The following is a 16,427-nucleotide window of genomic DNA, read 5'->3' on the forward strand; positions in this document are numbered from 1 at the left end:
AACTGGATTAGAAGCAAGCTGGGCCCCTGAAAGAATAAGCCCAGACCACCACCATACATGTGGTCAGGTCTGCCAGGAGGTCACAGAAATAAAGCCAGTAACATTTGAAATCAAAGCCGTGCCCTCAAAGTTCTGTGAGCATTTGGGGGATGACGTCCAGATCAAAGACCTATAGTCAAATGAACTCTGGGGGATCGGGGGGAGGAGTCAGTCATAACAGAACAAGAAGCATGTCCTGTGGATCCTGAATCTAACCTTGCGATGCCTACTCACCCTAGGAATTTAGTACTGATGCTAACAAAACGGAGGAAACCCAGAAAGAAAAGCGACATGGTATCTCTCCCTGAGGAACAATGAACTGTTCACAGTCTACCAACACCACGCCCCTGGGTACCAGCTAGGATGGAGGGGAAGGGAACCGGAGAAAGGTGCAGAGTGGTTGGAAATGAGGGAAGCCCCAAGGATGCTGCAACCATGGTGAACTTGATTGCTTTGTTTGGAATCAGCGTCAAGTTGAACCTGACTTTGGGACGAGTCTTCCCCGAATGGCTTAGTGGTCCTGGTTGCTCCCCTAAGCGTGGTACTCAGCTCTGATCTTTCAGGAAGGACCCCAGTCTCTGACTCTTACATTCATTCGCCTCTGCGCTTTCCCCTTTCTCTGTCTTTGCCATTGCTTCTTTATGCTTCCCTTTTATTCCTTCTACGGGATAAGGACTGGGGAGGAAAAAGCTAGCATCATTTAATAGACATTTTTACCAGGTGTTCCTCAATTATTGTGTTGGCAGTCTGCCCTTTCTGTGTGAATTATTCTTGCGGGGGGAGAGAGAAGGGGGGTGCTGATCATACCTGGGACGGTAGATAACTCAGTATCTTCTCTCTGAGGGAAGATCATCATTTGGAAGAAGCCCCACTCAGAACTGTAAGAAAAGCCACCGCCACCACCTCCATGGGCACGTGCTGAAGGGCGTGATTATCATTAGGTATCATGGACTCCATATCTGCTCACTCATTCCACATGAGTTTTAGAAATAAACCCACATCCCGTCTCCGGAGAGATTGATGCCCGTTCAGTGTCAGAAGCTTGGTCCCCAGACGTCCCCATAAATTTGTCTTCTAGAAACCCATAAACATAACTCTGAGCATGGAAGTTATTTAGATTTGAATTAATTGCCTTTTCAGTTGTTTTCAAATATGCAAATCAAAATAGCCCAAGAAACAAGCAAGGCCATAAAGAGAGCAGTCCATTCTGGAGAGAGTCGGGCGTGTCCTTTGCCAAGGTGATGGGCGTCACATTGGGAAAAGGCTAAAGTGAGCCTCCATAAAGAGGCTCGTGTGGGGGTGGGGGAGGCGCCTCCCCTTAGCCTGACAGTTCCCTAGCAGAGTGGTCAAGTATCCTTTGCCCTTAGAGTCTCTCAGAGGTGAACACGAAATGTTGAAATTGGGCCATTAAGTTCATCTTGGAGAATGGAACTGTTTTATAGGTCCTTCAAGCCCGTGGGGAAATGACATCATAGATCAAGTAGGATGGGCATGAGAGAGATGCTTTCACTGTCAAGAGAGTCACCAAATGGCACAGGATAGGGAGCCACTATTCCTTTTTGGAGCTCAGAGACATCTCCGATATAAGCAGGTACTGTCTGGAAACCTGGCTTAGATGGTGACCCCAAGAAATCCTTTGCAGGAGGAAAATGCAGCTTTTTTTTTTTTTATGAACAGCTCTCATTTTTGGAATTTCTCTGGAACCTTCTGAGCTTGGAAAGATGCCCAGCTTGTGCCAACTCCTGCATAACAGGCTCCAGATGTTCCAGGTCTGAGTGCCAGGTGGGATTCTCTGACTTCCGTCTTCAAGCATTTCCTCAAAGCCAAAGCAAGAAGCATAGATGTCCTGGGTCAGACCCTGCACAGCATTGTTGACCTTTTATCTGCCCTACTGTGGGCCCCAGCCACCAGTAATTTCTGCACTGCCAGTCAATGTGTATTACGAAGAGCCATTTTTTTTTAGGGTGTTGTGTTCAAATCCTGCCTTGGGACCTGCAGAAGAGATGGAAGTACACAGGCTTCATAACTGACTTTTGTGTTTTCCCAGATGCAGAGTCTCGGCTGGAAAGTCTCCTGGAAGGAAACTCACGAGTGGGGAGCAGCCATACATGAATCTCAGCTTGAGGACCTGGGAAACTCTGGGAGGAGCACTGCCCATAGAATTTCTTTGGTAGGAGGTGAGGGGACTGAGTTTCCTTCCAGTCGTGAAAGGGATGCCACCCATCTGGGTGCAAGGAAAAGGCAGCTTAGAGCATCAGAAGTCCTACCTCAGCTCTGCGTGGGTACCAGAGCCTACCGAGGGGCATCTGGGAGAAGTGTGTGCGCAACTTGGTTTCAGCCACCATCATGACGTGGATCAGACAGGGGGTCATAGAGGTCTTCCTAATAACACCAGCAAGCCTAGGCTTCACCAGCCTAGCGGAGGGCAGAGTGCCTGGAGCTAAGGCGGATAGAGGAGACCGGAAACGGCTGACATGACTGACTGTGAAGTAACTGGTCAGCCTGTAGCCGCTCCTGCGCAGTTGGTGGGAAAAGGCAAAGGGTGCGCTTTCCGGGTTCCGGGGCAGATGGAGAGGAACGGTGACCTTGGAAAGATCAACATGGGGCGATTGCCACCAAGCACTGATGTGTTCCAAGGAGTGGTAAGTTTACAAACAGGATCCCCAGGGAAGTAATGTCCATGTTTACCCTGCTTCTACATCGAGACTCTGAGGCACGTGGTGAGAAGATCTGAGTTCTCTCACTGGTCCTCACTATTACTTCAGCAAGCCAGACCCTGGGCTGGAGTCACAAAAATGTCTTCTGAACTCCCTCAGTGATACACTCTGTAGTCAAAGCTACCAAAGTCACATCCTGCCATGTGTGTGTGTGTGTGTGTATGTGTGTGTGTGTGTGTGTGTGTGTGTGTGTGTGGTTCAGAATGGAGTTAGAAGAATTGTGCTTTCAAAATATAAATATATAACTGGATATGGGGGTGCATGCCTTTAGTCCCAGCATTTGAGATGTAGAGGCAGGGGGATCTCTGTGAGTTGAGACCAACCTGATCTACAGAGTGAGTTCTAGGATGACCAGAGATACACAGAGAAATCTTAACTCAAAACTAAAAATAAAAACAAAACCAACAATAACAACAAACCAACCAAACAACCAAAAACCTAAATAGATAAATAAATGTAAACTTGAGATAAAACTTAAAAAATCATCATTTCTTAGCACACGCATGCTTTTGAGTTTTTCTGTTGTCTCGTGAATGGGACATCCTGAGGTTTCCTCTTCAGCCATGGCCAGTAGCTGTGCCTTCCACACAGGGCACTGGCTCTTCAGATGGTAAGACTTTCTGTCCTCTGAATATTTCCAGGACCAAGCTTGTAATATTTATATGGAGGATAGAAATTGGCAGATAGAGGCCCATGGACATGAAATCTCATACATTAAGAGAAATGAAGAGGAACCCAGAACTTTGAGGTCATGGGGTCAAAGGTAAAGGGATTCACATAGAGGAAGGAGCAGGCAGGTAGGTAGGATGTAACACTTGGTCCCCCATCTCTGTCATCCTTGTTTGCACAGTGAGATTCTCTCTGAAATGAGAGAAAGAAGGAAAGCAAGGGTGGGGGAGAGCTATAAATTTGGCCTGGGTGTGGCTTGACGGTAGAACACTTGTCTGGAATGCAGAAGGCCCTGGCTTCCAACCCCAACAATGTTTTGTTTTTTCATTTTGTTTCCACTGCTCCAGCCGAAGGAAGGGGCCTTTATTTGGTCCCAGAGTCAAGGTCCAGGTATGGCCCCAGCTTTATTTGATCTTATTCTTGGGGCGCAGGTTGTTGGTGTAGCTGCTCTTCTTCTTGTGACAGTTGACTGAACGGGGGTGCAGGCGTGCATAGCACTTTCGGCAGATAGTCTTGTCACAGTTGTACTTCTGGGCAAGCCGAGGAAGGGACGGCTCGACGGTGCAACTGCGCAGGCGCAGCACCAGGTGCAAGGTGAACTCTTTCTGGATGTGGGAGACTGACAGGGTGTGGCCATCCTCAAGCTGTTTGCAGGCGAATATCAGCGTCTGCTTGTCAGGGGGGATGCCTTCTTTGTCTTGGGTCTTGGCCTTGACAGTCTTGGTGTTGTCACTGGTGGGCTCGACCTCAAGAGAGGTCTCACCCGTCAGGGTCTTCACGAAGATTCGCCTGTTGGCGTCTGCTCGGCCGCCTCGTTGAAGAGACCAAAACAGTGTTTTTAAACCAAAAAAATTCACGTACAGAAGAACCGTTAAACTTGGGTATAAGTAGCCCCTGTGTTTTGTATCCTGTTGTTCTGTCTTCAAAAACTGAATCACAAACTTTAACATTATACGAACAGGGAGAGAGATGCCACCCAGGTCACAAAGAAGAGGCTTGGCAGTCCTACCTAGGGGAAGACGGGAGAGAAACATACAAAACAGAACAGGGCGGGGCTTGACAGTCATGTGTGTTCAGCGAACAGAGGATGGATTGGGACCAAGAGTCGTCTCGACACAAAATACACAACGTTCAGCACACAGGGAAGGTGTCCGATGCGTTAGTCACTAAACCCACTAAAGCAAGACACGCATGACTCATCGTTTTCGCCCATCATATTAGGAAGGATGAGAAGTTTGACAAAAGACCCAGAATAGCAGAAATGTGGGAAAATCCACTTCCTCACACATTGTCACAGGGATGTAAATTGGCACTTCTTCCTGGAGGGCAGTTTGTCAGCTGAAATTAATTTTTTTTTTCTTTAAAGAAACATGCTCTGGCCCGGCAACGGTTCTTGGGGGACTTTATTCTGTAATGGTGACTGCTACAGGATGCAAGAAGAAGGACGGTGACATTCGGGACTGTGGAAGACTGAAATTCCAGAAGAAGACAGGGCACTGGTCACTGCCTTCATCACCGGTAACTTTGAAATGGCACACAGACACGCGGGTTTGATTGACAGGAAGATGTCCTTTCAGCTTCTCTCCAAATCCCATCCTCGTCCCCCCCATCCTCTGATCAGTGTCAGATCAAGCCAGATCAGATTGTCCAATCCTCTGAGCAGTGTCCTTTGCCCTTTAAACATATATGTGATGCACTTGGAACACTTACACTGCCTCCCACAATCCTCTCTTTGGCCCCTCCTCTGCCTTTCTGTGCCATGTGAGTAGCTACTGTCTTCAAACCCAAGGTTGTTTTTAATACTTCCATGACAGCATTTCTGCAAGCATTCATTCCACAGACAAACTAATTTTTAAAAAGTGTGTGTCTGTGAGTGTGTGTGTGTGTCTGTGTTTGTGTGTGTCTGTGTAAGTGTGTGTGTGCCTGTGTATGTGTGTCTGTGTGAGTGTGTGTGCCTGTGTATGTGTGTGTGTCTGTGTGAGTGTGACTGTGTATGTTTGTATCTGTGTGTGTCTGTGTGAGTGTGACTGTGTATGTTTGTATGTGTGTGTGTCTGTGTGAGTGTGTGTATGTGTGTGTGTGCCTGTGTATGTGTGTGTAACTGTGTATGTGTGTGTGTCTGTGTGAGTGTGTGTATGTGTGTGTGTGTCTGTGTGAGTGTGTGTGTGTGTAACATGCGTTTGTGTTCAAGCAGGTCGACATTGGGCATCTTCCTCTGGTACCCTCAATCTGAGGTTTTGAATCTGAACCCAGAACTCACCAGTCAGCTAAATTAGATGGGCAGCAAGCTCCTGAGATCCAGCCCCTGTGGTTCACCACCGGCACTGGATGATGAATGCATGTGACCAAACTCACTGTTTCACGACAGTGCTTAGAGTCTGAGCTCAGGTCCTTAAGCTTGCGTGGCAGGAACTTCACTGAGCCATCTCCTGAGGCCTGAACAATTATTTTCTCTGAGATCCTACTCCATTCCAGACTCTCCCAGCTCATCCCTCTCTACAGCAATGAAGTTTAGGTCCACTGGATTACAAGCTCTTGCCAAAGAGCTTATTCCCTATTAAGAACCAAGATGAACCCGATTCCAGACTTCAACCTGAAGCCTAGCACATGAGTGATGCATGTTTGTCAGAAGGAAGGAGTGGTGAATGGGAAGATAGAAGAATGGATGTACAGAAATGTCTGTGGATGGATGGATAGATAGATGGAGGGTAGACAGAAGGAGCAGCCACGCTACAGAGCACATTAATGGGTGGAGTGGATTGTTGGGATGGATGAGATACACATGTTAGCAGACATGTGGGCTGCTAGGAGGGTAGAAATGGAGGTGATGCAATGTCCCTCTGTCCACATGCTAGCTGTCCTTCCTCGAGTCACTGACTTTTAAGTACCATGGGTTCACAGAGTTGATATACCCAGCTACCTTGCATCCAAATTTTTACAAAAGCAGAACCCAGGCCCATCGGGGCAGAAGAACTTGTTTCACAGACCCTGGAAATAAGAAGACAACACAAAAAAAATGAAGAGACCATAGATGATCAGATGTATAAATCCCCCCCAACATCTTGAGGCCGGCAGAGAGGAAGAAATATCATCTTGTGGAGGAGATGGGCTGTCCGATAAGAATTATCACTGCAAAGCAACTTGGGAGAAAAGGATTAATTTGGTTTGTACCTCCACATCTCCATTCACCATCCAAGGCGACTGGTACAGGAACTGAAAGGGGGCAGGAACCTGAAGGCAGGAGCTGATGCAGAGGACATGGAGGGGTGCCAGTGATTGGCTTGCTCCACATAGGTTGCTCAGCCTGCCTTCTTGTAACACCAAGGACCACCAGCCTAAGGGAGGCGCCACCCCACAATATGTTTGGCTTTCCCCTGCAATCACTAATGGAGAAATTGCCCTACAGGCTTGCCTACAGCCCAGTCTTATGAAGGAATTTCATCAACTGAGATTTCTTCCTCTCACATAACTCTCAGCTTGTGTCAAGTTGACAGAAAACGGCCCAGCACATGGGCCAACTGACACACCTGAGACCACAAAATGGGTACCACCAGTTAAAACTGTCACAGCAGAGATGTAACAAGCACATACGGGCGGGACAAAGCGGCCTTCCTCTTGTCTTCCTTCTCTCTATCTCTTACCCAGGCCTCCTGTTATCCACACCTACCAGGAAACTGTCCTGGGGAAAACCTGGGGAAAGAGACCACAGGCTACAAACAGCACATTGCAGAGGGGCGAGGTGTGAGTTTGAGGGGCAAGGAATCTAAGAACCTGCACGCTGTACGCAATCAAAATCAATGAATATTTAAATGTATCCACAATGTCACATTCTTTGCCAGGCGAGCGCACGGCAAATGAACTTTTACTTATGCAATGAATAAATTATGTAGGGCATGTGGACATTTTCAGTGTCCGTCAGGGGTGTGTGGGGAAGAGAAAGGATGTCTGGGGACAAGGGGGTTTTAAGGTGACCAGTCTCTGTCCACCGAGCAAGTTTCAAAACCCAGCTTCTTCTCTTGGGAGAAAAGTTTGGGTAAATCCCTGGGTTTCCCCCTTTCTAAAGAAGAAGAAGAAGAAGAAGAAGAAAGCAATTTTTTCAGGGTAGCTTTAAAGTGAAAACTGAAGGCCTGTTTGTAAAAAAGTTTTGCAATCTGACTTTTGTGGTGCAAGCCGTGGTTGTTTCTGAGGGGCACTGAATGTCCCAGCAGGGGGGGGGGGCACAGACTGCTCCCTTCAGAGCTCTCTGTCACGGGGCAGCCAAAGATTTGTGCATCTCCGTAGAACTCAGAAGTTCACATTTATCAACTTGAGTTGAGGAAAGAGGAACTTTGCAGGTGATTAGTGACAGGGACATTTGGAGTGGCGTATGTCTACAAGCACCTATTCTATACACTTAAATGTCCGGCATCTAGGTCTAAGTGAAGTTGGTACCGCAGCAACACGGACAAAGGCCTTCCTGCAGATCTGTACCTCACGGTTTTCAACTGCAGTCTCTCAAATGAAGTCATCCTTAATATTACTCTTTCCGTTTTTTAAAAAAAATAGCTCTGATAGTGACAACATCCCTGACCAAGCCATAGGAGAGGAAAAAATAACGGTAATGGAGGACTAACCCAGAAGGGACTTGGGACCAGTTGTGACTGCGAGCCTTGTTATAGTGGGCTGTGTGATGAACGTGAACACATTGCTCTCTTTTGCCTTGGCAGCTCAGTGTGGCTGCAAGGGTGGGCCATGGATCCCATGTGGCCATCATCTACGGTCACGGGAATGATGATGCTGGCCACACAAAGGCCTTTACACCCCAGCATCAGTACCATCCGCTGTGAATTCCATGGACCCACAGGAAACACACACACGGGCTGGAAACCATTTTGACTTTAATTCATCCCCCCCCCCCCAATTTGGGACAGATTTGGTGTGTCCCTAGGGATTGATAATAACTTAGAAGATGTGAAAGAAAACGGGATTTGAACGGGAACGCTCAAGGATCCTTAACCAGTTGGCGTTCACAGACTCAGTGTGGTCCCAGAGGACATGCCTACTCACACCGGGTTCTCTCTGGTCCCCTGAAAGACAAGGAATGAACGGGTAGATGCTCTGGAAAGCGATACTGCTTAACCCACTTAAGTTTTCGTTTGCGATTGTGAAATGTGGTGTACCGTGGGGGTGGCTAGCTCCTTCCTGTAAAGGGTCAGCATGCTAAGCTGGCCCAGATGGTTTCTCTTGCAATAATTCAGCTCTGCTGTTGATTACAACACAGACAACACTGGAGAAAAAAAATTTTTTAAAGTTGTGTTCAGATAAATTGATATTTATGAATCCGGGTGGTATGCTGCATTTGGTCTATGGGTGATGGTCTGTAAATTGTTCTACAAGGACTCAAATGGTGACCGTGACAAAGATGAAGAAACTCTCTCTGAGCTGGAGAGATGGGTCCATGGTTAAGAGAGCTTGCTGCTCTCCCAGAGGACCCGAGTTCAATTCCCTGCACCCACATTGGGCTGCTTACAACTTCCTGTAACTCTTGCTTAGGGGAAGCTGGTATTCTGCTGTAGCCTCCGTGGATACTATATTCACATGCACATATAGCCAGACACATATACATCCACATACTTATAGAAGTTTAAGAACAAAGGAACTCTCCCTGATGCCGACTGTCATGGCTCAAATTTGAAATGTCCTCCATAGGGTCCCTTCCTGAATATCATGCCCATACTGCTTACTGCTGCGGAGCTACCTCACCAGCCTTACCCACCGTGATGGACTGAAACCCTTCTGAAAGAGCAAAGCCAATTAAACCCCTTTTGATTGGCTTTGAGTTGCTTCTGCCAAGTACCTGGTGATGTTGACCAGCAGAGTAATTCCACTTGGCAACAATAAGGATGAGTGTAGTACAAGTCTGTTTGTGTCATCTCATAGAAAGTGTGTGTGTGTGTGTGTGTGTGTGTGTGTGTGTGTGTGTGTGTGTGTTTTAGAAAACACCCAGCTTCAGTAAGGAGAACAGTGTCTTCTCATCTGGCCATCTGGTCCCTAGAATGTGCTGTTATGTTAGTGGACCGTATCTCGATTCCATGGTCCTTACAGATAACGTCTCTGCCTGGCTGAGTCTGAGAGACATTTGAGGGGAGATGAAGGGTCAGAAAGATGTGTCATAAGAGCAACAGGCCTGCCTATCTCTGGCTTTAAGCACCAAGAACCATGGCCAACAAGGCTAAGGGGTAGAGACAGCTGCTGGGGATGACACTCGTCCCTTCCTGGGGCCTCCAGGATGGAAAGGACTCCTACAAGACTCACAAAACCACAAGAAAACAAATAGTTTTATCCACTGTTTTTGTAATCGTTTGTTATGATAGCAATAGAGAAGGAATAAAGAAGATCCCAGAGAATAATGAAGATAATGCAAAACCTAACATCCCCCATAATGTTACCATCCACTAACGTATAGTTAGTTTTTTTTTTTCAATTTTTTCTGTATGCCTGTATACATCCACATACACATAGAGATAAATCACTGGGTACAGAAACAGAAAATGCATCATTTACATCAACTATCGTTCCAATCTTGTGTTATTGTACGTAAGCGTTTAAGAGTTCTCCCCGTGCTAATGCATTTTCTCCAAAAACATGTTTTCTAGTATAGATGAGTCACGCTTTGTTCACTTCCCCTGTTTTACTTGTTCCTAATCTTTTCACTGGGATAACTTCTTGCACATATTGAAAAGTGTTATGGTGTTAGGAGGTTTCGGTCGTAAGGCTTGAAACTATTTCTTCCCAGATGTATTTGCTTCTAATTGATGGATAGAAATTTTACATTTAACCCAGTAGGTCAGAATTCCTGTGCCACCTTTTGTCTCCCTGTGGTTGATGTGCTTTGTCTCCACGGTATGATGTGCTTTCTTCCATCTCTTTGAAAACATTCATGCTTTTATCTTCGGTCTAGATGCTGTGTACTTAATTACCCAAGATGCATTTCTATCACCATTCACTAAGCATCCTTCATCTTCATCTGCAGATTGTGTGGTACCCATTCCCAGATTTCATGCCTTTGGAAACAGTTTCCACCTTTGCCCTTGTGGTGTCTGGACCAGGCTGTACTGTCTGGGAGTCTCCTGGATATGACTTGAAGCCTAGCTGTAGATGAGTGAATGAGAAATATCCCCTCCCTCCCCCAGTGCCTCTCCCCCCAACCCCCTTGATCTTCCTTCCAGTTGGTGGTGCTATTTGGGAAACTATTAGTGGGCTGAGTTTTGCTGGAGGAAGTGGACCACGGAAGCAGGCCTTGCAGGTTTACAGCCTCACCCCTCTTCCTGCTCCCACTCTCTTGCTCCTGCGAGTGAATGAAAATGCGATCAGCTAAGTCTCTGTTCCCAACACTATGCCTTCCCCCATCATTATGAACTCTAGCTCTCTGGCACCATAAGCCAAATACACTTCTCTGCTTTGTCACAACAGCAGGAAAGTAACCAATGAACTAGTTCTGTCTGGGGAGAATGACATTTCCTTTGGTCCTATGCTGTGGGCACAGTGGAGCTTGTGTGAGCTTGATTCTCTGGGACATTATTCTTCAACACTTGGTGTGCGCAGCCCGGCAGGGTTCAAGTTTTTTGGAGAAACACATCTCCCCCAACCTTCCTCACACGTGTCTTGGTTTCACTGTGTGCGCTGTGTTTCTTTCCTACAGATGCCAAGGGGCAGCTCTGGATGTCACAGAAGGCCACTACATTCCGTCTCCGGAGTTTTTCTTTTGTAAATTGCTCATAGAGCCAAGGCCACTAGAATTGGTTGCTAATGTATCCTGGATACAATCACAGTGAGATGTTGCCTATAAGATGCTGGGTTCAGTTTCTGAATAGTCTGCTGTGTTGATTCTTGTCTAACTCTTAGTAGTGTCACCCATATAATGGTACCTTGTAAGTTGTAGCATGTGTTGCTTTATTGTCTGGCAGGAGGGCAATCTTTTTAAAACCTGGTCTATGGGCCACGTGGTGGTGGTAGAGTACATTCTTAATCTCAGGGCTCAAGAGGCTAGTCTACAGAGTGAGTTCCAGGACAACCAAGGCTACATGGAGAAACCCTGTCATGAGAAACAACAAACAAAGAAAAAATGTGTCCTATGCTCTGAAGAGTGGTACATACACACAGTGTTAACATCTGGGGGGCGTGGAGGCAGGAGGATCTTGTGTTTGAGGTTAGTCTGGGCTAAATAGAAGGACCGTGTGCCAGTGAAAAAATATCAATTAAAATAAGTAAACAGTGTTGGGTACTGTTTTCATCTCACATAAGTATTAGAATTAATGTCGCAAGTTCTCATTGATCCCTGGTATCAATAAATAATTAATTTGAGACGCTGTAGGAGTGTTTTTGTTTTCTTCATAAATGCCATAAATGGTTAGGGGAAGAAATGGTATACTATTTAAAAGCTAATATATTTCCCAGTCAAACTTGCTATACTTAATCATTCTGAATCTCTCCTCATGTACGTTGACTATTAAATTTTACTTACACACATTAAAAAATATTTCCAGTTAATGACATTTTAATGCTACTGTAAAATAAAATTTCTACTTTCCTTAATTTTCTCTTTGGCTATTTTGGGCATAGAGGAGAGCTGTAATGATTTGTGTACTTGGACTTCCTAACTGGCAACTTTGTTTCTGTGCCTTTGAGATACCATCAGCTTTTAGATTGCTCACAGTTTTCAATACTTTTAGCATGACCGGAGAAATACTGACATGCACTCCTTGACTGTAAAGAGCCTTTTGACATCTTTGGGTCTGATTTTTAGAATTTCAAAGCATAGGCTTCACGGGCAAAACCATGGTGGTGAGGCAAACAGACAGGGTTGCCCCGTTTGATCGGAGAGCCTCCTCTTGTTTCTCCACTACATGTTATTTTACGGGCTAATATTTGTGATGTTGTTCTGGGTTTTAATGAGAAATCCTCCAGTAGGATGGCTTTAATTACCTAATTTTTCTTTAGTGTGGGGAAGGTCATGGGCCTTTTGAGAGTCTGATGAAAGATGCGGATTCATTCCCTTCTCCAGATAAAGGCAAGTGAGCAACCACAGCCTGATTCCTAGTACCTGTGTCTTCACACTTCCCACACAGCCAGTGTGGAAAGTACAGCATCCAGGAAACCATCATTAATCAGAGATACACACATGCACACAGACTCACATACTCACACACATGCACACACACACTCACACACTCACACACACATGCACACACAGACTCACACACTCACACACACATGCACACACACACTCACACACCCCCCCACACACACATGCACACACACTCACACACATGAATACATGCACACACATGCACACACAGTCTCACACACACACACACACACACACATCTATATATCACAAAGAATATAGCACAAAGAGGGACCTCAGTTACTCATTCTAGCAGATATCTCAGGAAGTGGTTGCAATGTACTGCTGTTTGCTAGTTCATTCCACAAGGTCACTCGTATCCAGACAGGCAAGCAGGTGGCCATGTAGCCACACTGTAGTGGATTGTGCACTTAAGAGAAAATCTTCACTGGTTGATTCTGTTTTTTTTTTTTTTTGTTGTTGTTGTTGTTGTTGTTGTTGTTTATTTTTACAAAAACAAAAAACAAAAAAAAAAACAAAAAAAACTCACTAACCAACCAACCAAACAAACAAACAACACTCACTTTGTAGCCTTAGACTCATGATCCCCCTGTCTCAGATCCCTAAGTACCATGATTATAGACTCTCGTTTCTCCCCCAACCCATCCTCTTAGATGTCTGTTTCATTCTCTTTTTCAGAAATATCATCTCTGGCTGTATTAGAACAGGGGATGTCAAATGAGATGTCCCAAAGCCAAGGGACAAGATGGCAGTGAAGACTATGGGACAAAGAAGAAGGAAGAGTAATCCAGCCAAATGGGCGTGCAAAGCGCCAGGGTCAGGGCTGTGGCGAGTCTAGGCTGCTGAGGAACTTTGAGATCACTGTGGTTACTGCTTGGGGATGTTCATGCTGATGGGCACAAGGCCTTTATCTGTACAATGGGCTGCATGGAGAGGTTTAAGCCAGCTTGCTCTTAAGTGTAGCCTCCGTGAGTGTTGCCTATGGCATGGGCAGCTGGGTATGTGACCAGTCCTGCAAAGTTTGTCATTTGTGACATCAGTCTAAAATGAAGAAGGAGGTTAAATTACGGAGCAGGTTCGAGGTGGGGAATCTGCTCGGCCACCACTGATAGCCGCAGGGAAGGGGGTCGGGGACGAATCTGGGTGATTGTGGGTGTGACTGTGTCACTGTATGTGTGGTATGTGCGAGTGTGTGATTGTCTGTGTTTGTGTGTGTGGTATGTGTGTGTGTTTCTGTGTGTGGGAGATGTGTGTGTTTGTGTCTGTGGTATGGCTGTGTGTTTGTATGTGTCTGTATGAGTGTGTTTGTGTGTGTGTGTGTTTCTGTGTGTGTGGGATGTGTGTGTTTGTGTCTGTGGTATGGGTGTGTGTTTGTATGTGTTTGTATGAGTGTGTTTGTGTGTATGTGTTTGCATGTGTGGTATGTGTGTGTTTGTGTCTGTGGTATGCATGTGTGTTTGTATGAGTGTGTTTGTGTGTGTGTGTGTGTGTTTACATGTGTGGTATGTGTGTGTTTGTATTTGTATGTGTTTGTGTAAGTTGTATGTGTGTGTGTGTGTGTTGTGTGCACAAACCATATTACCCATGTGTGGTGGTAGGAGAGCCATTTGCTGTACTCATCCCACCATGTTGGTCCTGGGAATCAAACTCAGCCAAGTGTGCCTTGGCAAGTGCCCTTTGCCACTGAGCTGTACCAACAGTCCTTCAGTACCATCTTAAATATCGATGACCCTTCAGCTTGGGACGTAGAGAAACCCGACGGGACTCCCCGAGTGCCCTGGGCTCCACCTTTAAGCCTGTCTTCGGAGTGAGCTCTGCCCTGCACAGAGGCCTCCAGAAACTGCCCAAAGCCTCGGAGGCCACAAATACCTGTCTGTTCCAAGATTGTAATCAATGCTGTGCATGTTTACAGCTTCTGTATAAAAATCTTTCTTGGGATCCCATGTGGGGGAGCACGGGGAACCCGGAAGGGACAACGTGCTGGAGTGAACAGACCCGGCAGCCTTTGGTGTCTCCCTGTGTCCTAAGGTGAGCGCTGCTCATAGACAGGTTTCTGGAAAGTGTGGAATGAAATCCGACGAGCCAGCCTGACACATGGCATTCTCCCCAGACATGGGGTGTGGGGATGAAACCAGCTCCCGCTTTCTTCTTCTGCTCTCTGGTGGCCCAGGACAAGTCTGAATGCTGTCAGAGGAGCAGAGGGTATGGGGAATGGGTCCAGGACAGACCGTGCAGAGCCAGCCTTTCAGTGGAGGCCTGGGGGAGGCCCATGGAGGCTGGCCAACCCAGAAACCACGGTGCATGCCAGCTGACCCCACGTTGGTTGACTCAGGCTGGAAGGTGAGGACATTAAGGCAGGGAAAGTGGGCAGCAGGAAAACCTCCAGTCATGAGAGGAAATGCCTGAAGCTCTGACCAGGTCCCCATATTGTTCATTTTTCAACAGTAGCCCTCTGCTGTCCCTGAGCTCTTTCTGCCTCTGTTTCTCTCTCATGTTGAAGACAGGCTCCGAGGAAGATGTATTGGGGAGGACCGAAGGATGCAAAGCCACAAGCGAAGGATGTGAGGGATGTGGCAGAGGGGAGGGAGGGAGGCTGTGGTGGCCACGTGACTGAGCAAGCCCAGGAAGTACCAGGTATCTGACACTTCACTCAGTGTCAGATAACTGGCATGCATCAGCCAAGCTTCGGGAAGAGAACCAGGACTTGATCCAAAGCAGTCAATCAACTCTCAAGATGAAAAGACAACCTGTTTATCACTCACTCGTGTTTTCCGGAGCCCCACACCTCGCCAGCTGGAATAACCTATTTTTAAGCAGCAGCTCACTTAACCTTCCAGAGAGTGAAGCAGGCAGCCTTAGCAGGTTAGAAGTCAGTGCTTGTGCTGGTCAGCTTTGCCAGTACTGTAATGAAAGAACCGGAGGCCAGCTACTTTATAAAGAAAGTAGGTTATCTGAGACTCTCCAAACCGGAGGTGGCAGGCCTTTGTCATGGGGCAGAACTTAAGGAGCAAAATATGGCAAGATTTAAGAAATTCGGGAGTCTCCCTCTGGGCGGTCATTCTCCCTGTTCTTATAAAGCCATGAGTCTCCACTTGATGATTTAATCACTACCCAAAGATAGGTCTCTACACACCACGGGCACCTTATGCTTCTGCCTTCCTAAGATCTTGGGAGGGGGGAGGGGATAACATTCCTATAAGAGTTTTGGGGGCAGGAAGCCCTTTGTCCCCAAAACAGAACCTCAAACCACATTGGGCAAGTTATTCCTGTTTCTGGACCAAAACTACTTACACAAGGAAAGATTGATTTGGGCTCATGGTTTTGGGTGGGGTTGGGGGTTGGTTACATGGTTGTTTGACCCTAGGTGCTTTGGCAAAATATCATGATGGTGTTTGTATGAGCAAAGATGCTTTCCCTCAGCACACACAGGAAAGCACAAGGAGAAGGGACTCGGGGACCAGTTAGAACCCAAAAAGGCCTTCTCCTGAGAGACTGACTTCCTCACCTACATCCCATTGTTTAAAGTTTCCGTCATGTCCTGGAACAGGGTTACCAGCTAGGAGCAAGCACTCTGCCACAGGATCGTGTCAGGGTGTTTTATAGTCAAGCCTTAGGAAACGCTTTCTCTGCTGTGTGTGTAAGGAAGTGCTTATCCACCTGTTTGTCACGGATACGGCACAGAAGCCATGATCCAAAGGCTTGCTAAAACAGCACCGTGATGCATGGTCACCAACGAGTTAAGGGTGTATGTCCCGTGGCTTCGCTGGCTCTGTTTCACAAAGAACAGGTCAATTCCACAGGGTGTAGAACTGAGACTCACCCGGTACGCACAACGGTTCACATGTGAGCGTTAGAGCCGCCCCGGTTACTGTTCA

This window comes from Micromys minutus (genome assembly GCF_963924665.1).
Source record: "Micromys minutus genome assembly, chromosome: 32".
In the NCBI taxonomy this organism is placed as follows: domain Eukaryota; kingdom Metazoa; phylum Chordata; class Mammalia; order Rodentia; family Muridae; genus Micromys; species Micromys minutus.